This window comes from Athalia rosae, chromosome 6 (assembly GCF_917208135.1).
Source record: "Athalia rosae chromosome 6, iyAthRosa1.1, whole genome shotgun sequence".
Classification (NCBI taxonomy): domain Eukaryota; kingdom Metazoa; phylum Arthropoda; class Insecta; order Hymenoptera; family Athaliidae; genus Athalia; species Athalia rosae.
In genome coordinates this window covers 12,140,393-12,165,850 of record NC_064031.1, presented here as the reverse complement: position 1 = coordinate 12,165,850, position 25,458 = coordinate 12,140,393, and the positions used below count along the sequence as shown (strand labels likewise).

General features: G+C 42.7%; 1 protein-coding gene across 7 annotated transcripts in view; it reads right to left on the bottom strand.

Annotated features, from left to right (window-relative positions):
• The window catches only part of LOC105690431, a 189,833-nt gene extending 186,466 nt beyond the window's left edge, over positions 1–3,367 (bottom strand). For 3 of the 7 annotated variants that reach the window (XR_007279016.1, XR_007279017.1, XR_007279018.1), the window contains exon 1: positions 1,410–3,367. The gene's annotated coding sequence lies outside the window, so the exon portion shown is untranslated. The remainder of the gene's footprint in view (positions 1–1,409) is intronic. The other 4 variants (XR_007279019.1, XR_007279020.1, XM_048657360.1 and 1 more) reach the window with 2 other exon arrangements.
• Between the last annotated feature and the right edge of the window lie 22,091 nt (positions 3,368–25,458).

The window sequence follows — 25,458 nt, the reverse complement described above, 5'->3', positions numbered from 1 at the left end:
TGTCGATATAGGTGTGTACACGTATGCGCGCATGTAAGCCCACACTTCAGCCCATTACAGGTAATCGATGTTACACTTCAGAGTTCGCGCGTATTTAATTATTAATTTATAGCTACGATCAAACATCAATTATTGTAAGTTCCGCCCGATTATTCCCGACGATTTCGATTGGTTCGTTGCGATTGTAAGCGGTTGGGAATATCGAAAATTTGAACCGATTACTTTCTCGTGAGAGAGAGACAGAGAGAGAGAGAGAAAAAAAATAAATAACTGTTTGCACTTTATATCAGCCGAGGTGAAATCTGGTATTCTTTTCCCGGGGTATTGGATGAATGCAAGTGTTGAGATTTGATAAATTGACGCGTCAATTTTCGGGGAGAGTTGGCATCGCGCCTACGTAAACAAGTGTGCCTCCGCCATGGACAATCTCGATCCTACGAGGTGTGGGAGGAGGAGACGCGGGAAACCCGAGCTTTTCACGAATTGCGGGGTGAAAGGGGGGTCCCGGCGTCTACCTAACCTTTCCCAACTCGACCCGAGACCGCCCGATCTAACTTTACCTCGCTTGTTCTTAGCCGGGAACCGATCGTTGGAAAATTTTCACGTTTCTCCTTTTCTCTTCCTTTTTTTTCGCATTTTCTTCGGACCTACCCCTTTTTCGTTCTTTCGTGTATTTTGTACCATGTCTATCTTCGGATCGTTCATTCATTCATTCCGATCTCGCTCTATTTTTCTTTCCAGTTTTTTTGTATCCCGTTAACCTGGAATCATTTCGTTTCGTTTTTCATTCGTTGAAATAACAAAATCTCAATTTCTGCAAACTCGTTCGCAGGGTATATACACCGTCGGTGTACGAATGGTCGAAGCGAACGGAACCGTAACGCGATCAGTCGATGTCCGATTTGTACATTTGATTTTATCCGGTAATTGGATTGTTTGAAAGGAGTTAAAACTCGTTAAATGCTCAAGTGAGCCGCGGAGGAGCGAATTTCAAAGATATCACCTTCCAAGACGATCGATCGATCACTCTTGAGAAAAAAGCTCGAGTGTTTTGCTTCTAGCTCGTTCGCATGGGTGTACCAGACGGTAGATCGACCGCGAATAGGACGGAGCTTGAAAATTTGAACAAAGCAATTCCCCGCACGTGTCGGGATTCGAATGTACTCGGGAGTTCCAGGATATAAAGCGCCGATACCTTCCTATTTTATTACTCGACGGTGCTTCTTAATCCGCTAATCAACTGTCGGAGTTTAATTAAAGGTTCTGCTAGAGCGACTCGTTCGTTATTGGTTTTATTCATTTGATTTGTATTTTTATTTTTACTTTTTTTTTTTTTCTCCTGCCAATTTCAGTTTGCGTACACCAAACAAAATGTCGATTCCCCTGGTCCGACTCTGTTAAAATTTTACCTCCTGCGGACGTCTTACTCAAGTTGGATAATTCACCCGTGCTTCGAACCGAAGTAGTAAGAGGAAGTTGCGGCGGACTAGCGAACTTATTTGCGATGGATTCGATTGCCGCAATTAATTGAACTGGTACGACGCTAAGATACGAGAAAAATTCAAAGACCGTCGTCACTGGCAAAATACGAGATAGTTTCATCTACCCGTATACCTGTATCGATCTCAAATTACACGTATAACTTCACTGTGCAGTTTAATTTCGTCGTACGGAGTCGATGTCGCCGAGTACATTTTAAGATGGTTTTACGCGTTCAGGATTTGAGCAAGTGATTTAATTCGTAGAGACCGAAACTGGTACAGTTCAGGTACTGTAGATTTCTTATTAATTTAATGTCAAATTTTTTTTATACATAACTTTTCTTCTTCAGTTTTAATCTTTAAATTATTCTAGTAAATTCATCGTAACATTTATATATCAGCGGTTAATCTCGTAATTCACACAACATTCCGAAGACGACGATAACAGATATACGTATAATACGTGAATTTCAGAAAACCATTGACAAAATTTTTTCATCTCATTTATAAAATCCAAAGTTGGCGAATGCATATATATATATCATCTCATATTTGATTAACAGTTATTAATGATTTTCTTTGCGAAGAACTTCACTTGATACAGATATTTTTTTTTTTTTCTTTTTTTTTTCCCTACGCCGTATAACTTTTCACATTAATATCCACTTAATTTCTTTGACGTCATTAATCACCGGCACCGCTAACTCGAATAAGTATATTCTTCTTTCATTTTTATTTATCAAATCTCGACCGGTTCGTTTTTTTAATTTTTTTGCCTACAAGGATGAAGAGGCGATACAAATTTTTTCATCAAAGATTTCAAGCGACAACTGTTTTCCTTGGAATTGATCGCTACCCTGTAAGGTATGCGTGTAGTCTCGTCCTTGGATGGTTTTACAGGTTTCAGGTAAACCACCATGAATAATATTACTCCTGGGTGAACTAAATTATCTTCAATTATCACAATTTTACCTCACATTAGTCTCGGTCCGTACTCGCCTGCCTCACCTCACCACGTACTTCGGTTTTCCTCCCTTATATCCTCGAGGCTTAAACCACGTATTTCATTACACGGCACGAACCCAATTATTATACCTAATGGGTAGACCTAGATAACTTCTTTCCATTCTGGGCCAGTTTCGAGGATGCTTCAAACTTTCAATGACGAAGATCGATTGGATTTCACCATCGGCGTTGATCAAAGAGAAACGGGATAAGGGGAGAAACGTAAACCAGAGTTCGGAAAAATTTGACGGAGGACTATCATCAGAAAGTGACTCACTCGACGGGGATAACTTTATCAAGAGTCATCAGTTTTTTACGTTCGGACACACGCGCGCACCGTGGTTGATACGAAGAACACGAACACACACCGAGTAAACGAAAGGCCGGGGTGGGAGCAGAGGACAATTTCACTATCTAACGAAGTCTAATAAGAAATTTCGCCGCCTCGAACATCCGATGTTAATTCACCTAATGTACATTCGAACGAGTAATTCCTGGCATATTTCACCACGTCGACGAAACGACGACCACCTTTCCCCACTCGAAATCGCTCACTTGTTTTATTCAACGAAACACCGTTACTACTGACATATGCGTAACCACCACCACCACCACCACGTGAGCTTTTCTCTACGTCGTCGTAACGTCGAGGTTTCCGGCGATATCTACCGCGGCAGGTCGGCGCTCCTCGGGGGGGGTGTGTGCGAACGGGGTGCAAAATTTTGATCGTGGCTGCGTGGACGACGGAGGGCGGAGGCCGTCGATGTCTTAATTTCGAAGTGTCTGCGTTCGATGTGGTGTTAAAATTCAAATATTCTGCTCCTGCTGCTCTCGTAACGGAAACACACCCATGCAGGCGAGGCGCGGGTGAACGCACGACTTGGCGACCTCCACCACAGACACCACCTAGCTGCGCCTCGGGAGCCACACTATGTGACCCTCGGCGTAAACTATAGCGTTGGGAGGAAAGCGGCTATACCCTTGCGTCGTGCAAAGACTACGCCGGGGTTTTGGTACAGTTCGCGCGCGCGCGACCCCATGGGCGGGGGTGTGTGTTTACAGGGCGTTGAAATCGGTGGCGCCAGTCGGGGATGACGGAGACCATCCGAACCACCGCGTCGATCGAATCCCCGATTGGCTCGCGGAGCGAGAGAGAAAAAGTTATACATTCACCCCGCGCTACGACGAGGTGATCATCCCCCACCCCCTCCACCCCGCGCGTTACCGAAGATTCTCTTAGCTCCGCTCCTCTCGTACCACCGTGCCGCTTGTATTAGCTAGAAAACACTTTGGTGCGCTCCGATTCTACCTTAACGCTCTTCAAGCCCGTCGACGAACCCCTAAGAATTATCGCCATGGTAATACCTACACCCTGGCCGCCGCAAGGATACCTCTCGAGCGGAACCCGAACCCCGAAAGGATAAGCCGCCGAACGCCCTTCGTTGAACGATCTCATCGAGCGAACGAAATCTGAAAAGGAAGAAGAAGAGTTGTACTCGCGTACCATCGCTCCACGATATCCTTCGAGGACTCTGAGGACACGTTCCAGAGTTTCCAGGATGCACCCCCTCTGCGAATTCCCGCTACCGATGGACCTCCGCGTATCGTCGTTCCGCGAACGCGCTGAAGGTCCAAGACTCGTCTCTTTACTCCGGTCTACCTCCGAAGAGAATTTTCACAACTCCGTTCGTCTCTCGGGTGTTTGTGTTTGACCAACCCTTTTTTACGCCACACCGCGGTGTTGATAAATTGGTTTGCCTAACGTCACCTGCCGCATTAAACGTCGTATCACCGCTGACGTTTTCAACGAGACGCGGCACGACAACGTGACGGAGCACTCAACTCCAAACGTCTTATGCCGATGATCCGATCACCGTTTAAAATTACAAAGAAGAAGAACGAAGCGTAGGTCGCGATGCGCCTGCAGTGCATCCCATGTGCCAGCCGACTGGGGGGGGTGTCCCGAGTCCACGACCTTTGGGGAGGAAATGAATCGGAGGAGCGCTTCTTTACGGTTTTATTTTTTCGACAAGGAAGAGGGCATTGTCCCGCTACTTTTTCAGATTCACCCCCTACCGATAACGTCCATTGTACGCGCGATTCTTGGCGTAGAATTACGCTGAACTTTCCTCGAGGGACGATGAAAGGTGACCGTGTGGTCGACCGCGTCCCCGTGAAAAAAAAAAAAAAAAACGCGCAGCGCCCTTACGAAATCATTTCGCAGACACGCTGAGACCTAAGTTCCTCACGATTTATCCCTGTTTTCACGCAGTTCGGTTTATAACTGCGGTTTTCCTTCGAAGTCGTTATACGCGTTCGAAGTAACAAGTACGTATATATTGTAACGGTAACGAAACAACAATTTACCAACCCGCGGAACTTCGTCGCTGTTCGCTACATAAATCCGCATTCGCGAATACCGCAACAAAGAAAAACTTGTTTCAGCGAGCCGCTAGCGAGACGCACTAAAAAACTCATCTGCTAATAAACTTGAAAACAAAACATGGCTGGCTACCTGCCTGGGCGATGAAAACTCTATGGCACAATGTACACTGTACTCAGCACCGCCGACAACCCCTGTATTTCTCTCCCCTCGCCATCGCACCGAAGCCGCCCCCCCCCCTCCGCCCCCCTCCTCGTTTCCCTTTATACTTCGCTCCTACTTTCTCTTCGGCCCGACTGCAGGGCGAAGATAAGCATCTGTCTCGGTTGCTCGTAAACTTTTCCTGCACCCTTCACGGTTGCGCCCCTTTCGCACAAATCACCACTGGTCCTACCAAGTACCATTAGGTGCCTACTGCCTCCGACTAAGAGTACGAGCTGCCGCTGCCGCTACTGCTGCTGTTTCTGTCGCTATACGCGTAACGCTGTGTCTACCTCGCGTACCTATAACCTGCAACAATGAGCCATGTAGGAAGTGTGGGCGGTGGACGACCCCGTGGAAAGGACTTTTACTCCGGATGGGGTGCGAACGCGTAGCACTGCGTGAAAGAGTCTAGAGTAGCGAGGTTTGCGGCTACATCTGTCGGCGAGCTTTTGAGCTTTCGTACTCCGTAATTCTTGAGTCCAGGGTCAATACCTTGTACCAGTGGATAGGTTGTACGTGCGTACATCCTGGCGGGTACAGGAGGAGTCGAAGTCGAAATGGTTCCTGAGCCCTTCCTTGGACGCTTGAATCGAATTTCGATTTTTCAAAGATTTTTTTCAACCGTCTTTCGAATTCGTATGCCACTGGCACGAGCTGGCGAAGGATCGATTCAAGTAATTCGGCGTGTGATTTTGAAATTTTTCACTTTCGGTAAAATGTAACCGAGATGTGACGTTAGGTGGTCCTGGCAGATTTTTTCAAAATTGCTTCTCGTATTCGAGTGCGATCGAAATCATCCCTTGGGTATCCGATATGAATTATTTCTGAATTTGTCGACGAGGGATGAAATAAGTGAATTCTCATGATCGAGAATAAAAGAAAAAGGGGAGGTACAAACAGCGGCGGTGTTGATATGGTAAAAATTGAAGATCCGGCTGCTGAATCTACAGTTTCGCTTCTCGCATTTCCATTTGTTCTTTGGGAAAAGTTGGCGCGTATGATTTACGAAGGGAGACGTTGAACGTGTAACTATACACACGGATACCTAGACGAACCGGCACCGGTAATCTCATCCAAGAATGTAAGAAAACTGAAGACAAAAAAAAAAATAACGAAAATAGAAGAAAAAAGAAAAAAAAAAGTAGATCAGAGTGAGTATGAACATGCGGACGCTGAGCTAGATGAGGAATACGAGGAAGAAGAAGTGAGGACGGCCTTGTGCCACCATTAACAATATCATTTGTCATCGGGGTACAATACAATCAGCGTGTCACGCTCGTCTCCGTTCTTCTCATACTTGTACTATGAAAGCACATCATGTACAGATGGCTATAAGTATATACACGGTATATAAACTCACGGTGCAACGAGAAGAGTTTCTCCCTCTATTTGCGGAGACTTTTCCAGCGAGTAGTCGTATGATTAATAGATCTTAGAAATCGCATTTAATTTTCGAAGCAACTTGAGAAATGAGTTGAAAAATAACGACTGGTAAGTAGGAAACCGTAAAACCGAATGGATCTCGTCCGCGTTAAGGATTATTTCTATTCGATCGTACGATGATTAATCGCGGCAGAATATCGAATTCGACGAGAATTTTGTTCTCATTGTTTTTCGACATTTTTTCTACGTGGATATTCTCGAGCTCGAGGATGGAATAATTCAAAAATAATACGAGCCACCTATAATTTGCGACGGACTAATTTTGGAAATGCCAAGGACTAATTTTCTTCCTTCCGCAAAAGAGCCTAGAGCGTTGTTTTTATCCTTAATAAACGTTCTCGATGCCGTGAGGAAATTAACCTAAGGACGGAAAGTTTAATCCAGTTTTAACCCCTTCGGGGACGTTTCGGTATTATAACGATGCGTCGGGTAGGTTAATCTCTATGTATATTTATAATTTAAAATTTCTATACCGCTCTATAGTTCGCGAGTGCACAGGCTACCGATGATCGTGACAAACCGTTTCGAAACTCGGCCGCAAAATTCAAATCGTCGTATCCCGCGACCGTGATAGAAAGATAAAAAGGAAAAGAAAGAAAAAAAAAAAAAAAAAAACCGACGGTAGAAAGGGGAGGACGAGTGTGAAGAATAAAGAGGCGCGAGTCTCGCCAACTCGGAGTCTCTCCACTTTGGTTTGGAAAGAAAACTGTCTGCCCGAACGTCAGGCATCCCCGCTCCAAGTTCTTTCGAGCGGAAGGGGGCGACTTTGCATAATTGGTTTCATCCGAAGTAACGGACATTCTGCACTTCGGATGCTGATGCTGCTGCTGATGATACCGCCTCCGTTCCCCCACCCCCCACCACACCCTTTTTTTTTTTTCACTTTGCCTAACGATTATATGACGACGATATCTAGCGAGCGCGGTACGCGTGTCAATACCAACGGTAATTACAGCATTTCATAAAATCTCCGGTTGAAATAATAAAAATTCTTCGGAGCGTTTCAGCGGAGGTGGTTCGTAATTAGAATAAAGAAATTGAAGGGACATTGATGTTCGCTCCAACGGTTACAACGTTATGCCGAATGGTTAATTCTTTTACAGAAAATTTTCACCCCCTCCTTGGTGCAGATTATTCACGCCTCAAGGTATACCTGTACGCTGGTATGCGTGCGCGGGAATTTGAAGGAATTGGGGAGATTTTCTCTACCGTCAAGATGCTAGAAATTTTATTTAGTTCGATTAGGTGTCTGATCGGTTTCTTATCCCCGTTTCCCCACTTTTTATTCCTCACTTCGATTTTTCCTCTCTCTCGTTTTCAACCCCCAACGCTCACCGTCGCCGGTTCTCTCTCGCCTCGTTTTAAGTAAAATATCGGTTTGCCTTATCGGAAAATTACCTCGTTCCGCGAAGTCGATATATACGGTTACCGTCCTTTCTCTGAGCTCAAGGTCAACGGGATCCTTCAAATTTATCCGCAAGAAGATGTCTCGGATAATGGAGTTCTCGCGCGAGACCTGATTACGTATTTTATCGACCAGGTGAGCTTATATAAACCAACTCTACCTACACGGATCTATTTCGTCACCGTGAAATCGTCATCGACCCTCTACTGCAGTTAAAACTTATTGGCAGAGAGAAGGGAGGAAAATGTTGAGTTTTAAAAATTTTTTATGATTAATTCGCAAGTAGCCACGATATTTACACGTCCGGCTACTGAAATACGACGACTTTTTATTTTAGTTCAGTGTATTTTATATTTTTACTTTTATCTTTTTATTCGGCAACAAATATAAAAATGGATTTAGCGCTCTGTTTCGGTCCTTCAAAGTGATATTATAATACTTTATGGGGAATATCACTCGCCGCAGACAACGGGGGGAGGATAGCGAGCGTTTCAAACATGAAAGAACAAAAGCGTTGCAGGAAAGAAGCTTCCTTTCTTATTTACGGGGGGTGAATTCTTTCTATCTTAAATAGAAGCCACCGAAACCGAGGGGGTGAATTTCATACCGTAAAGTTTTTCGCTCTTCGCGATCCCCTGGGATCACATGCGGCACCGTGTAATGCAGTTGCATAAGTTAATAAACATCATTTTGCGCGTGAGTCGATACAAAAAAAAAAAAGAAAAAAAAAAAAAGGTTATGAATAAAATATGTCGATGATGAAAATAATCAACTTACCTTTCCGCACCCCCTCGTATTGCATAAAATAACTCCGGCTGCGTGAATCCGATATTCTTTATCCAGCTGTTCGTGCTGCCCCTGAATTTTGCTGAGGAAAAAGAAAGGGAAAAAAAAAACTAATCAAATCAGACTGAACAAAATAAGGAAATTTCGCTCGCGTACGTTTGTTTGATAAATTGAGACGGCGGCAGATTTACATTATATACTGCAAACTAGTGTCTGTAATGTATTCCTACGGAACTCGATGAGCCGAATAAACTAGGGCGTGTTTTCCACGTGGATTTACGAATCCGCGATAGTTCTATGATTTATGAATTGAAAAAGTTTTGCATCAAGTTCTAGCATTGGCGGGAAGTAAAAAGAGGTAGGTAGAGTACCGGTGCTTTTCGGGTGATCGTGAAACTTTGGCAATTATGAAAAAGCAAACGACCTTAGAAATTCATGGAGCCAAATTTTGGCAAGTTGCGAGGTCCTGGCCGAAAGTTTTAACCAATTAGAATTCTAAAATTCACAGCGCCCATCCAAATTTCACCTTATTACACCCACTGATTCGCGTTATCTATAATGAAATCTTTTGTCGTAGTTTTAATCGGCAGAACAACGATCCAACGATCTCGTCATCGCCTAAACAAGTTATTATAATCACCAAAAAAATTATCGAAGATATCACGTTTGATTCGAAGTTTTTCAAGCGTGATCGGATCAAAGGTTTCGCAGCGTTGGGGTTGCGGATTTGAATTAAGGTTGACACCTCAACAACCCTACAAGAGACTTTCTTCGTGCAAGCGAAGTCGGAATTCGAAGAGAAGGGGGTGAGGGAAGTCGCTTCTACTTTGTCTAGACCGAGACAACTGGGACAATCGAGACAATCAGGATGTAAAGGAGGGGTGGCTAAGATACGGAGGATGGAGGGAGTCGGGGAGATTTTCCTCTCCGACGTAACTTTGATAAAGTTACAGGGACTGCAGAATGGAGCGAGGCTGCTTTTGACAGGTGAATAGAAACTGGGGGTCTCAAACCGCGTAACGACTCGTAATATGAAACTGTTGGATATTCGTATTCGATGTACTTTGCAGGATAAAATAAAAATAAAAATAAAAAAAGGATACCGAATTATCAGTAACTCAAATTCAAAGGGGTCGACACGGTGCCGCCACCTTACGATGGAAGAGAAAAAACGCGGTATTCTTTGCCGGGGTTGAATAAAATAAAAAGAGTAAAAAAAGAAAAAAACAATAAATGAAAGGAAAATAAATTGGATGAAAATAAAGCAAAAGAAATAACGTCAACCTTATCTACTTTGGAAAATTTACATAAGGAGGTCACGTGCTGATTAGATTCCAAATGACACAGGGTTTTCTCATCATTTTTTTTTATTTCTTTTTTCTCGTTCCTCTTCGAAAAATTCTCAGCACGGACCCAAGTGTTCGATTTTCCTCATCGATCCGAAAAATCATCTATTTTCAAATTCAAACGGCGAAGTAGGTTCAAAGTTACAATACGCAACTTCCTGTTTTTTGAAATTGCATGATGAGCTTTGAGCTTTTTTTTATTCATAAGAACCGAGCCTCTGTCTCACCGTTACAGAAGTTTTTAATTGACCTTCGAATTTATTTAACCACAAAGAAAAATAAGATTAAACAATCGTGCATAATTGTGAAGATTTTATGCGACCCTGCGCACAAGGAATTTGAGTAAACGTCTATTGATCGAGGTCGTTCTATTACCATGGAAGCTTCGCAGCGCGCTTTTTCTCAACAAGAATCATGAAGGGAGCTGAGCGGTCAACCAATAGATGGCAGTTCAAGACTATTCGAAACATCAAAGAAATTTTAAATAAACAAAAACCATTTCATTTTCTTTTTTTTTTTTATTTTCCATTTTTTCACCGCTTTCGCTACGAAGAGGAAATACGGGAACCCCACCATCGGTGTACAGCTGCAATACTGATCCTGAGTGAAAGAACAACCCTCTGATTTTTTTGCAGGGGTCGTAAACACGCTCAAGAAAAAATGAAATCGTGGAAAAATCGAAAAATCTCTTACGTTATGGCGTGAAGAAGCTCCTGCCTCTGTTTTTCCTTAGCTTTGACGCTGCCACCCTCGGCCAAGGCGACTTGAAGTTCTCGTTGAAGAACGGCAAGTTTTCTTCGCTCAGCTTCAAGCAGTAAAGACGTTACCTGTAATCCGAGAGATTCGTACCAATGTATTGCATCGGCGTACATAATTTTTATACACAATATTCCATCGGTGTGAAAGAAACTTGTAAAAGTTAATTGAATTTACTTTTTTTTACGCACACGTTACATTCAGGTATGATAAGTTTACACGCGTGCATCCGCGGACGTTTAAATTACCTAAGTATATTACACTGCGTTACAATAAGAAATGATAAATAAAAAACACACAGGAAGTTCTCATAGCGTAGTGCATCATCATCATTACAGTATAAGCAGCAGTTATACCGTGGCAGCGAAATAGAAAAAAAGATTGCCATCGTCGTAGGTATCGCATATCCGCGGGAAAAAAATGAGCTTTAAAAACTCCGTAATCGCTAATTAAAACGTTGAATCATTTCTACGGGCTTTGATTTCGAATTTTTTCACCCTCCCACGTGCCGTAGCGCGATATACGTGTTGAGTTTGAAAATTTCATTGTTTTTCAACTAATTTTACGGGCAATCAATTTCTCCACTAATTAAAACTGCCGACGTGCACAATAAACATATTAACTGTTACTTCAGCCAATTAACGATTCGGATATGATGGAACCACGGTTACTCGCCTTGCAGAAAAAAAAAAATATACACGTTGCACTTTATGAAATTGTAGATAGAAGTGGCGAGATTGCGTTCAGTGTTAAATGCAGTAATCGGGGTGTTTCAGAGGCCGGATGATTTTCCCAACCTTGATTAAAATTTCTTTTCATTTTTATCGCAGATGTTATTGCGAAGTTTCGCGTAACAAACGGTGCTGGACATTGTTTTTTGGCTACCGGTGAATTAAAGAAATAAAACAACGAGCGTGCTGTTCGGTGGCTAACGACTACTTTACGTGACTACAGTTGGAGAATAGGGACAAACACGCGTCGCTCGGTCGTATGCCGTACTCGATCGGAATTCGATTTGTTATTAAAAATTCATTCTCCTCGCTACTTTCCACACGTTTTCATCGACCGACGGACAGTGGTCTCGACCTGGTATAATTTTCTGCGGCGACAGCAACGGCAAAACCAGCAGCATCGCGGGATGTAGAAAGTGGCGAAAGGCCGGCCCGGCTCTCTCGAACAATATAATTTTAAGCTTCGACGTGGTTCGTTCGTGGACGGGAAATAAAAACCTCCACGAATATGAGCTTCCAGCCGCAATGACTGACCTCTCCTCTTTACTCGGCTCCGCGCAGATTCAAGAGACGTGAAAACGAAAAGAGAAAAAAAAAAATAGCACGAGACGCGGGCAGGTAGGTGCGACAATTGTGCCTCAGATTTCGCAATGCAGCGGGACGAAAAGGAATTAATTTGCAAACTAATTTGGAGCCCGGCACGCCGTAGGTAATTCCGTAGCGTAAATGGACCCAGCATCCCTTTCACCTCTGAATAGAGAGCGCAAGGTGATCTTGTTCCGGATTAGTCAGGTGAAATGATCGCGGTACATGAGATAACGCGATATGAAAAAAGAACTTACCGCCGAATAATTTTAACACAATTCTAGGACCACTTTAAATGTCATTAAAGTCGAAAAACAATATCTGAACAGCGATAGGCTGACGTGTATTCGGATCTGTCTCCGAGTAGAAAACTTTCGGGGATAAATTTCGTTCGCGTGGTAGTTCACTTTGCGTATACACCGTGGAAAAAGTATTGGTGCACCTTGGACGGATATTTGTGGGCACGGTGAATGGTAGCCCGGTGATTGAAGTATAAAAACCTGCCCGAAGCAAAAAACCAAGTGACACGAGAGAGATGATTTGAATGTGAGAACTGTCTCTCCTATTTGTGCGGAACAATATAAGAGAATTTTTTTAGTGAAGATGAAAACAAAAATCTTGGACAGAAAAAAAAAATTCGTTCCAAATCAGGGAAGGTAAACTTTCTATCCGCGTGTGGTATGAATCGAAAATAAAATCGTCATCTTAGACTCTCTTAGGCGTCGACTCTCTCGAATTGAAGAAAGAAAAAAAAATAGATTAATAATAATCTGCCCCCTCGCTTCGCAGTGCTCCTTCATTCGCCGAAAACCTGAATACGACAGGAGGCTGATTGCTATAAATCTGGTTGAAAATTACTCTATAATTACCTATATTTTATTCGTTTTTCTTTATCTTTTCCTCATAAAGCGAGCCTAACTCCGAGCGGTCCACACGTAGCCACTATAATAGCTGCACGCGTAGCGTTACCGCCAGTAAAAATTCAGATCATATCTTATCGTAAGTGAGTATAGCGAGTTGGCGCGTGTCTCAAATTTCACGTCGTGTGTTCGTGAATTATGTACAACAATAAAGCAATAATGTTATAAGCGAAGCAATTATACCTTTGTACGATTATATTCCATCTCGCTGTAAAGAATAGTAGAAAAAAATGTATCCCTATTTTGGTCTTGAATTGAAAAGCGCACACGGTTCTTCGATATTTTATGCATTGCGTGCAGCATAGCAAGACTTGAGCAACGTAACGACTTAAGGATAACTCATATTTATTTAATACGTAAAAAGTGAAAACTACGTGTTCAGGGGCCGTGACTGTATAAGATCGCTGGAGTACTACGAACGTATTCGGTAAAAGAGATAACGAAATACGGTTATGGATCTTCTTCGTATCAACTTCGCGTCCGAAACGTTCATTTACAACGCACTTGACGCGCGGATCTGAAATAAAAATAAAAAACGAACGGCTGCATCGATGCACTTTTTGGCGATATCGGGTATATGTAACGGATGAAAAAAAAACCTCTGCCGAAGTGGTTTCCATTTGTCAGAGCGAAATTTTCGGTTCGAGAAAATCCGTGAAAAATATACTTTCCGTGAAAAATGCTTCACGATGTCAAATTGAATCTAACGGCGTTATCGATGGACTGTACTACCGGTCGTGAGTTTTCTTCGTCCGTTACAAGAGCGCTCGCTCCACTTTCAAATCCTACGAACGCGCGGACGATACTCGGCAGAAAATCGGAGTCCGTCCGTCCGATCGCGCACATCATCCGTTGCAGTTTATCGCGACTCGTAGGTACAATCTATCCACGGACTTTAGATCGTAGAATAATCTGCTCGCCATTCACCGAACAACAATCACCGGTCACCGTTCACTGCGCTCGACAAAATTCATATAATATTTGTACGAGATACGCGCGAACAATTATTCCGTCCACGGTGGTTCGTATGTACAGCCTAATGCTCATGGTGCCGTACATCATGCGTGCATATATATGTATATCTATTCAAATATATTTATACATTTATGTAATATCCACCTTGTAACATATATTCTCCCTTCTGTACCTACGTCTGGCTCTGGGGCTCGTTTAAAACGCGCCAAACTATCGTGATATAAAACTTGAACGACCAGCTGCCACTGCAGCAGTGCTCGGCACCGACGAACTACTCGCCCAACCATAATTATAACTAATTACCAACAGGAATTTAGCTCTTCAATTATTATTTGCATACATAATTACACATACCTAATGCAGATATTTTTCTCGCATTAGAAAATAAACAAAATAATATTAATCAGCTAACACTATACTCGATTTGAAATTCGCACTTTGTTCGTTAAATCGGAGTCATTGACATCGATGAGAAGAAATTAATTAAACAAAAAAAAAAAAAAATCTATCGATTCTTCTGCAAAATCGTAGTAATTTATTTATGAAGATTTTTTCTTCCATTTTTTTCACGTTTGTTACACAACACGCGAGCTACTTTCGAACGATGTTTGTGCTCGCGTTGCGCGGGAAATTATACTTTGCACAAAGTTAGCGAAGTCGGTGGGAGTGGCAGGGTAAGCAAAGAAAATTAATGGAAGGTTGACTAACCTCCAGTTGAACGCCGAATAGATCTCTGGATCTTCCCGGTCGAGGTTGTTCCAACTCTCCGATAGCGCCCGTTCGTTCCACAAGGCCCATTTTGCTGTCCGCCAACCTGTTAATAAAGTCGGTAAAATAATCGATGAACAAAATTTTCACACACACACACACGCGCACACACACACAGATTCAACTTCCGATAATGAGATAATGAAGGCTGGACAAATTCTGGCTCGCGTCGATATCAAAAAACTGGAAAAAAATCTAGAATAATTCCCTATTCCATTTGTGTCGTTGAATATATTTCGAAGGATTGTGAAACGAAACGATTACTTTTTATCATTTCTAATTCTTTAGCCAAGAAACTGTCCTTGTACCTATTTTTTTATTCCTTTATCCTTTTTTTTTTGTTTTTTCCTGATGTGCTGCAGGTATGACCATTTCCGTTCGTACCTTTATATCGCTGTACGGCCGGCCACTTTGTGCGATATCGGTGGTGGAGATTTTGCAGCGGAGATTATACGCCTCGATTAAAACGCATTATCTCTACGGCGGATACAGATTGTACACATAAATAAATAATACATATATACTGCCGACTGTATATGTATACGTGTGTACGTAAGCGTGGCCTCTTTGTCTTTGGTCGGGACTATATTAATCATCGCTGACTCGAAGTTCTGACCGTTTCTACTCTTATTATTTCAAACTTTGGGCGCGATTACGATTCAATTTTGTACCCGATTGTATCGCGAACGTAACATACCCGTACAAGTCGCAAATACAAGTGCGCTTTGCGGACTGGATTTACTTTCCAGTAATAAAAGTCACTTCACGTTTTACCAGTCACTCTAATTCCAACGCACACGCCACATGGCGTCGTCGCGGTGCGACCGCGTGCTGAAATAATTACTGGAACTTTTTTTTTCTTATTTTTCTGCGTTTCTTGCTTATTTTTTTTTCTCTTCCAGATTCTCGAAGAACATGAATTATTTATATTTTCTGGCATAGCGTGCGCCGCATTGCATTGTCGCGTTACTTTCAGATTTTTCAATTACCAGAGGCCTCTGATTCTTTTTCGGTTTTCTGATCGAAAATCGACATCATTTCCCCCAAGTATCTCGAGCTCAGGTATCCGAATCTGCTGATTAGCTGGTCGAGTTATCCCAATTTTCTCGATTTTCGGAGCACAACGATTGAGACGAGTTCTGTTGAACTAAATCTTGTTGGAAATTCGTTCATTATTCGATTGTATAACCGAAGAATTCCCTGCGTGGATGAAAAGTTAGGTAAGCGGTGAAACCTGCTGTATGAGGTTGAGGATGAGCTAATGCTTGTAATACAAAGGTCATTGTCAGGGTCATTGAAATTCGCACGGCATACGATTATACATATTGTATATTTTCTCAGCGCGGGAGATAGGCCGGTCTGCCGATTCTTGCCGGTTGTATGTGAGGAATTTATATATATCAAAGCGACGAACGCGTGTGCGCCGATCTGACTGTAAAAGTCACGTAATTTATTTTATTTATTTATTCGGGTTTTTTTTTTTCGTTTTTTTTTTTTTTTTAATTTTCGTCAGTTACTCACAATGGTAAAATAGACGAAGTTGCGTCTAGTATTATAGTTCAAGTCCGCGCTGTTAACGATCTGTATCTCGATACCGTTAGCACCGAGCCCATCCGCGTGGTTTTAAACTTTAATTCTTCACGTGCAGAAAGTCGGCGCGAGAAACTCTCCGTTTTATATACGAGCCGTGCAACGATCATCGCCGTGTTATTCCGGACTCGTGCGAGAAGGTGATGTATTTCCGTAAGGAGGAAACTAAAAAAAAACTCGCTCAAAATAATTCAGGAAGTAAATTTACGGGCGTGGTGGACTCGCGGAGTACGGTACGCTTCTCGTCTATCCATTTCCGGTTTGACCAGCGCCGATGAAAAATCGCATCGGTACAGATGGTGAATTCTTTGGGAAAATTTTAATCTTTTTCATCAACTTTTGATCGGGTGTGAGGCGGTTTGATAATTGACGAAAGTTGGGGAAATTTTCTTGAACCTGGAGAGACCAGGTACAAGTCGATATTTGAATTTGAAAATGTAATTTACCATCACGTGTGTATCGTATTTTAGTGTTTGCCGTAACAACGGCGGCGTAGCAACGAGTTAGAAAATACAGGTGTCAGGTGCGTCGCGGTTCGCCACCTACCGAACACCATTAGGTGTATAAAAACATCCTTGTGACGTGAAAGCTAACAAAACCCCCTCCCATTTTACCCATCCGCCGCTACGTCGGGGGTGGAAATTTACTAGGAACTCCAGGAATTACAATAATCAACCGCGAACTTATACATCAAAGGACACTTCGCACGCAGGCCAACTCCGCGCTGTAAAAAAGCATCGATCGCCGATTCTAATTCTTACCCACCGATGAGGCTCGCCTGTGCGGTTCGCGCACCGCTGCTAATAGTCGTCGTCGAATAGAGTCGGGTAGATCACGACAGCCAGATTCGTGACGATTGTGCGGCGGGCTGTAATCCGTTTTTTCTTCTCCCCCGACGCACGAGCGGGTCGAATACATTTCACATTCGCGAAACGGAATCCGATCGATCGCGTCCCGTACGATTGGCGAAGTAATAATAATCGTTAAACTCCCACGTTAGAATTAGCTCCCGTTCGCTTTAATGTACATTTTCAGTTTTGCTTACACATACAAGAACGGTAAAATGCATTCCGCACGGGCACCTCGTGGCTCGAGTGCACACAGGTAATACAACGTACGTACAGATACGGTTTCTACATCCATTTTCAAAGTTGTTTTCAATGCCAACGTCCTGACGACGCGACGTTCTATACAGAGAGAGAATATAGCTGCGCGCGGTGCATTGTACGTACGAGCATCCATTAATTAAAAATAATTAGAACTCCGTAATTTTCTCGGCTGTTGTTCGTAACGGTTACGAATATATTTTCTTACGTGTATAACACGGTATACTACACGACCGGTAATGGTGCATTGTCCTTCCAAGCGCCGCACCACGGTCAACTATTTTATATCATCGCCGCCGAGTTGCTGCCATTAGCACTGTCTCCTTGCGCCTAACTTTTATTCTTCTAATCTTTTATACAAATCCAGTTTGTTACATTGCACCTTGTAAATGTCACTTTCGATACCACCTGCAGCACTCACCGTACGCGACGTCGTACCGCAAGACTCGATCATAAATACTCGACCGAATGATCATCGATGTCGTATAGCGTCTCAAGGCTCGTTAATTTTCCTTTCATATATATATGCACATTATACGTTGTTAATCGTGATTCTTTATAGGCGTTTTTTCAGTCCTTTGAACTTTGAACTTTTGGCTTTTGAAAGTTATACATAATTGCCCGATGAAAATTCATCTTTAGATTCAGACGACGAGCGCCGTCTCCTCGGAGGAAGAAGTTTTGGTCTTTTTCCCTTAATAAGACGCAAGCCTCCGATCGATGAAGTTTTAATTGAATTTTCATCTAATCATCTCCGAAAATCTAGACCGCCGATAACGCCGGCCTTACAAAATTTAAATACTGGAAGCGGCGAGCCTCGTTTCAGGATAAACTCGCTAAATGTACGAACGAGGTATCTAATATCATCGATAGAAAGGTGATGCTTGACCTCCATTTTTGGTAGCACAAAATTATACCCGAAGGCGTCTAAGACAAATACAGATGAGTGAAATAAACATTTCATCTATTGCCTAGCGGCGGTAGTCTCGCGCTATGCCCGGTCTTTAGGTCTTTAGGTATGGGCATAGTTATTGTTGTGTAGGTCGCCGTAGGTAGGTGGGTAGGTATAGGTAGTCAGTCAATGGCCGCGGTAGTCATGGAAACACGGGACGCCGAATTCCACAACAGACGTGACCTGGCCCCATTACACGTCTTCCTCGGGCAGCCCCATTATGCGAGACCAGCCCCGATTGCGGGTGACTCTCCCGTGGAAATGGATATGGAAGGTGGAGAGAAAAAAAAAAAAGGGGAACGAGGGAAAAAAGTGCATCCCACCTGCCCCCGGCTTATACCGTGCAATTAAATATTTTCAATATATACTCGATCGATCCGATGAAAAAAATGACCGAATGGAATCCGTGCCTAACTATTTTAGACATTCTGCCAATTTATTCTGCAAGCGTATGGAAAACCATGTGTTCCTGTTTCGTATCCTGTCGTAAAAAAGAGTCCAATAAATTCCGAATCAAGAGTCAAAATCTTAGGCCTCCTGTGGTCCGGTTTTTATTGCCTATACATGTAGGTATTACACCTATAATAGAGGCATAATATTATAATTAAAGAGTTTCCTGTTTCCCCGCGTGAATGAATCGGTTGACCAGACGCTGTTTATTATTTAATTTGCATGTTTTTTTTTTTTTTCTTCCTCCTTTCTAGTACGCGTTACGTATTAGCATACCAGTTTTTATAATGCAGAGTGCACCGCTCCGGTGTTCGGCACGCGTTATTAGGAGATCGTATAAATTCAAATCACCTTTTTAATTAACATTGCATACGAATTACATAAATTCACGTAAATCCGATACGGTGTAACACTTTTAGGCGACAGGATTTTTCACTCGTCTATAGAAGAGATACATTCGTACATGATTTGCGACGTTGTCCCCATGTGAATTCTTCTAACGAAAAATTGTCGCTCCCGATTCTCCCCACCGACCCAGCCGAAGAAGGACCGCGCAACAAATCATTGAACGCCTCTTCGGCGGAGGAGGAAATAAAAAGAAAGCGTTTCAGCATTTTTCTTCCCCAAATTCGTCAATCACCTCGTAAAAAATAGTCACGGGGGCCCGGATGATACTTATTCAATACCGCACCCCACTTCAATTTTCTCGACGATCGATTTTTTTTTTTTGTCAAGCTATTTACCGCCGGGTCGATCTTCGCCTTAATTTATCAAGTAATTTCCATCTGTACTGGTGAGATAAGACTGACCTCGTCGAAAGTTAAATATATGCCCGCAATCTAAATAGGTTGATAATATGTACGTATACATATTTATACATATTTGTACGTATCCGCGGGGTAATTTGAAGAGGTTTCTCGGAGCGTTGCGCAATTTTTCATTTCCACATGGTACACATGCGTAACTATTCCCGCATAGCTGTGTATGTATAAAAATAGTAATAAGAGGGAAAATAGTGGAGTAAACGAGTAAAATAAATAAGGATTGCGAACGTATTATATGCACAGCGCGTAACTAGATATATATGTATAAGTACGACAGTTGTATATTTGCGAGTTGCAAACGAGCCCATTGGCATTTCGTAGAAATATATTTTTCCAGATTTCCAACATCTCCGCCGAAGCGATTGCACGGAGAAATATTTGTCCGTACCTATACGTGTTTTCCGCCGTCCCAAAACCGTGTTTGTTTCTTGCGCCTAGATACCCGAAAAAAAAGGGGGGTTGAAATTTCACGGTGAATCGATGGTGAACTCTCCGGAGCGGGTATAGTGAAATGAAACGAGCGAACAGCTGTCGAAAAAAGAGTAAGAGGAAAAAAAAAGGAGGTGAAAAAAAAAAAAATGAACGAACGAAAATAAAAAGAAAGAAATTACGGCAAAGCCGTTGGCCGGCTGTCTGGCCTGTCCGGCTGCAGCGACTCGTTTCCCTTTTATTCGACCGTTACCGAGACCGCGGGCTGCAAGTTTCATGACCGATTAAGAGTTTTTATTATTCGTTACGTTCCTTTCTGACGGTGTAATATAGTGTATAGTGGAACCAACTCCGCCGTCGGTGGTTTCCGATGCTAACTCAACTCCTCTCTCTATTTCTCTTTCTGCAACGATAAACGACGAGCGAGGTATAAGGCGAGGTGATCCCCGAGGTACGTGACACCGAGCGCAATGGAAAGTAGTCCGATGGTCTAGGTAAAGGTGGTCGTCGTGGTGTATGAGAGAGACGACGTGTACGTGGCGGCGGGATTGCTTCTTCGCTAACAGAAATACGACAACGATCGCTACGGAGGAGGCGTCGTCGTTTTCTCGACGGACGATGGTCAGTGGTCCGTGGTCGCCGTTCGCTTAAAGTATTATACCTCCGAAGTGGCCATCCGAACCACGCGGAGAGCCAAGTGGGTCATATATAATAAATCGTGGCGGTTCCCTTGACCTAGGAAATGATGTCGTGCATTTTGAAGGATAACGAAGAAGCGGGTAGGATAATTGGGTCGAGGGAACGACGCTTATATAGTTTTCGTGTCTTTTGAGCCACTCCTCGCCGCTCTTTCCTTCCATTCCCATCTCTCTCTCTTTTTTTTTATCTCTCTCTCTCTCTCTTTATCATTTCGTTATTTTTACTTTTTCTATTTTGTTCTCCGACCCGCGCGCAAATGTCGAACGATAACTATATCCGGTGTTTCCGGATTGTCCCGCAGGACTTACAGCAAAATTTCCCCCCAGTGGTTTCTAGACCGTAGACCTGCACCTCCCAATCAGGTGACGGCAGAGCTCCCTCGTCATTTAAATGCCAACGTGATACCAGGAGGGAAATTTCATAGACGTGCTTTAAGGCCACTGATCGCTGCAGCTCTTTTCTTTTTTATTCTAAGTTTATTTTTATTTATTTATTTTTTTTCTATTCTTTCTCCCCCACTCAACCGACCGTTGAGTTTTGTTCGTCGATCGGCTCAAAAATTTTCAGTCATTTCCCTCGGCAACATTTCTATAGTAAAATTCATATCTCCTTCGTAATCGAGAGGGGTGATATTGATTAGAAAAACGAAGGAATATAATTGCGATAAGTAATTTTACTCGGAAACAGTGCGGACTATAACATTCCGTGAAACTATCTCGGTAAACTTCTGGTCAATGTCGCGACAACAAAGCGATAAAGTAATTGTTCTCGAACGATAGGTACTTGTGAAATGACTGCACAGAGGAGGTTAATCGGGGGATATTGTTGGTTGAGTTGAGTGGCGGCTGTTTAGGTGCGTGTACGTGATCTCAACGCGTACGTACCTAGTCGTACGTACGTATCCTACGTTATAAATATATGTACTCATATAGGGAAAAGCGGGTTCGAGGAAGGAAGTTTTCTATCGATTGCTAGTAGAGTTTTGAGGTCAGGGCGCTGCGCCAACACTGCGGGAACGTCTGCGAATACCAGGTTCGCGTGCCGTTTCTCAAAAGCGAACAACTCCCCATACTATAAATATATATATACATATATATATATGTGCAAGTATACCATGTACGATATACTCTCAAACAGATCTACTACCGAACGATTAATCAAACGTAATTAAAGCCTTTGTTTCACGCCAAGCCAACGCTCGCCCGGATTTACGAATTTCCTCTTTCGACGATGTAGATGTACCTACTTCATAAAAAACGAATACCTCGCTTACTCCCCTTATTTTTCCCCCTACGTCGAGTCTATAGGATCCCCTGCAATCACGGTGGACTCGAGAAAAGATTTTCACCAAAAAAAATGCTAATCGAATTCGATCTCAACCGGAGGCGAGCTGAGTTGTAACTTATTTTTTGTTCGCGATTGAATAAGGTCAGTCGAGCAGTTCCTTGCCTCTCACTTTTTTTTTATTTTTTTTTTTTCTTACACACCACACGAGACGCTTACGCGGAAAGCTCAAGGTAAATCATCCGATCGATCGAAAGTGTTATCTAAATTTCAATATCATCAGCGATCTCTGGATGATCCGCAGGGATGCGTATAATTGCATGAGTTTTTTTTTTTATTAAATGTATTTGATAACAGACCTCATGGTTCGCGGATCCCAGACAGGAAATGAGCATCAGGTGTTACAGAGGCGACCACCACCACCTGTCCCGTAAACATCCTACGTCCATCCGTACGCCAAGTGCCACCTTGTTTTTCTAAATTCAAACGGGTAAAATAACGACCCGATGTCGATCGGGAAACCGATGATTCGGAACGGATCATCCCAAATTTGATGTGAGAAAATAAACTTGGTTGGGAGATAGACGTTGGTAGAATTTCAGCCTGATCAATTATTACAGGTGAAAAAAGAAGACTGTGAGATGAAAATTGATCCAGTTTGGCGTGCTGTTCGAACAGCACAATCGATGAATTCTATTCTATTGTAATTCTCGTCGACATTCGAAAAGTTTTTTTTTTATAGCGATCGAAGGCGACGATGTTAATAGAAATCTTAGTCCAAATGATATAATCGAAATCGGTTACGTAGGAGCGTAAGTATTCATCTACATACACCTATGGGTGATCCAAATTATAGCGACGGCGATCTTTCAGGAATCGTTACTATACAGGATGCAATCTAAATCAGATTTTATAGTTACAAGGGAATCAGACGGGTCGTGAAATTTTTATCACCTCGTATACACGGCCCTAAACATCCGTCGTAAAATCATATTGAAAGTTAGATCATCGAACTTAAGTGTGCAACTCGCGGTTAAACCGTGCGATGAATACAAAAAAAAAAAATATATATATACACACACACGTACAGTACGACGTAACGTACAACGCCGCATGTACAACGTGACGTAGCGGTGAAGTGTGTTTCTGAAATATTAAAACTTCACCACCGTTCCGCCAAAGGAGCTTCGAAAGTTTCGGAGAATTAGGGGTGACCTTTTGAAATAAAAGTACGCCATAAGCTGATCCACTCGGCCGACGAGCCTTTATGAATTCAGAATTTACGTAGAGATATTCACCTCAGAATTTGTTTAGTACGAGATGCAGCGTGTATACGGCTAAGCTTTTTTAGTCCCTCGGTCAAAGGGGGAAGAGAAAATGCCCAAGTTCTCACGAAATCGTAGTCACTTGCAGCAGCGGCGGCGTAAAAATTTTTCGAGCTCTTCGTTTCGTACAGCGTGTTGTATATATTTTTAGTACCGCGTGTCTACGTAGAAGAACGTTAACCTCGTTGATCTCTTCGCCCTCAGGTTTTCGACAACTTTCTCACGTCCTCCTCGCGCGATCACGTTTGACCCAGAGCGACACGTTTCTTGTTTGAAAAATTTCAGGAAGACACCGGCCCCGGCCACCAGACTCAGGGCACCTTTCTACTTCTCGTCTCATACCGTACGGATGTACAATAAACCACACGCGGCTTTGCGTTTCAGTCTCAAATCTGTGCGGCGCGGTGGGCATGTGTATCAATTCCCGAATAAACTCCCCTTATAATAACACAAAAAAAATAAAATAAAATAAAATAAAATGAAACAATCACTTGGACATTAATTTGGTTTTGTAAAAAAATTACAGGACTTTCCAGGGGGCTGATATATCGCGGTGTAATCTTTAATTGATCGTTCAATTATTCGTATCAATTTGAAACGAACGATTCGCTCACGAATAAGATGAGCCCGATGGCCGCGCTAACTCCGCAAATACAGTAGTAGGGGGTTGAAGAATAAGGTTGGGTACATATCTGTATATGTAATAACATCGCGGTTATATCTACCATGTCTACACAGACCATTATGAAGAAACGTTGAATCGATACTCGCCTCCTAAGAAAACGTAACAAAAAGGTTCATCAATCATTTCACACGAGTTCTCCTCACACTCGCGATATTCACGTTGGCAGTTCAAGCCGCGTACCTATAGTACGAAGTACACACAATCCCCCGTACAACGTATAGCTTATATTATAAGCTCCCAAAGCCACTCGAACGGTGCGACGACGAATCCAATTTATTTAGTGTACTTAATATTAACTCGCTTATTACCTGTACATTGTACACAGCGGAATTAAATCGATAGCGGATTAAATTTTCCGCATAAATTTAATCGACTAAAATATGCGACTTTTTGAAAATACGAGAGTCGATCGTTCGTTCGCGACGAATGATGGATCCGAATCACGATGAATTTTCCACACCGGCCGAAGCGGGTTTCTGCTGCCGGCTAACTTTTCAACGTTGATAATAATTTCAGTTTTTCACTCGTACGAAAGCTTGCATGGGAGGTAAATGTCGATAGAGAGAAGGCGCGGGATGTAAAGGATTTGAAGAAGAGGATAATAGCAATTAGAATAACGAGAGAATTACCTTAATCATGGATAAAAAACGGTGCGTTACATTACCGAGAAACATTTACGTCGATCAATACCTGCACCTGCGGTTCGCCACCCTTACGTCACGCTTTCTTGGTTAAATCTGAGAAATGGAACCACCTTATGGAACGTTATATACATGGTATATACATTTATTACAAATACAGCAATAAACAACGTTGGAGCGCGCAAGCGACTAGATAAAAACTGTGGATGCTAATAAAATTATAATCTCAAAAAACGTCCGTAACGAGGGGAAGTACTTTCAGGACCGATCGCGACGTGAAAGCCTCCGCGAGACCTTTTTTAGAAACGCTTCACGATTTTCATCATCTCTTTTTTTGTTTTCCTTTCCGTTCAAGGGCGAAAGTTGGAGCGCTGAGACCTGCCGAGTGTGAAATACTTGAGATGTAAAAATTTCTTTACGACGTTAGAAAATATTATCTCTCGAACGGGTGATCGTCTGTAAAACGAAATAGTCTAGCTGAATTTAATGCGCCCTGCGCTCGCGATTCGTTCGTTTTCTGGATTAGATGCACCGGTTTTTCGAGGCGCTCATAAACGGTGGACGAGAAACGCGCCACGAATGAAAGAAATCTGGGTTCTCTACAGATTTAGTAGAATAAAAAGACCGGCAGAAATTGTGAAGGTAATTTGCGCGCGAAGCAAGCCGGTTAATAAGGTTCCTGAGA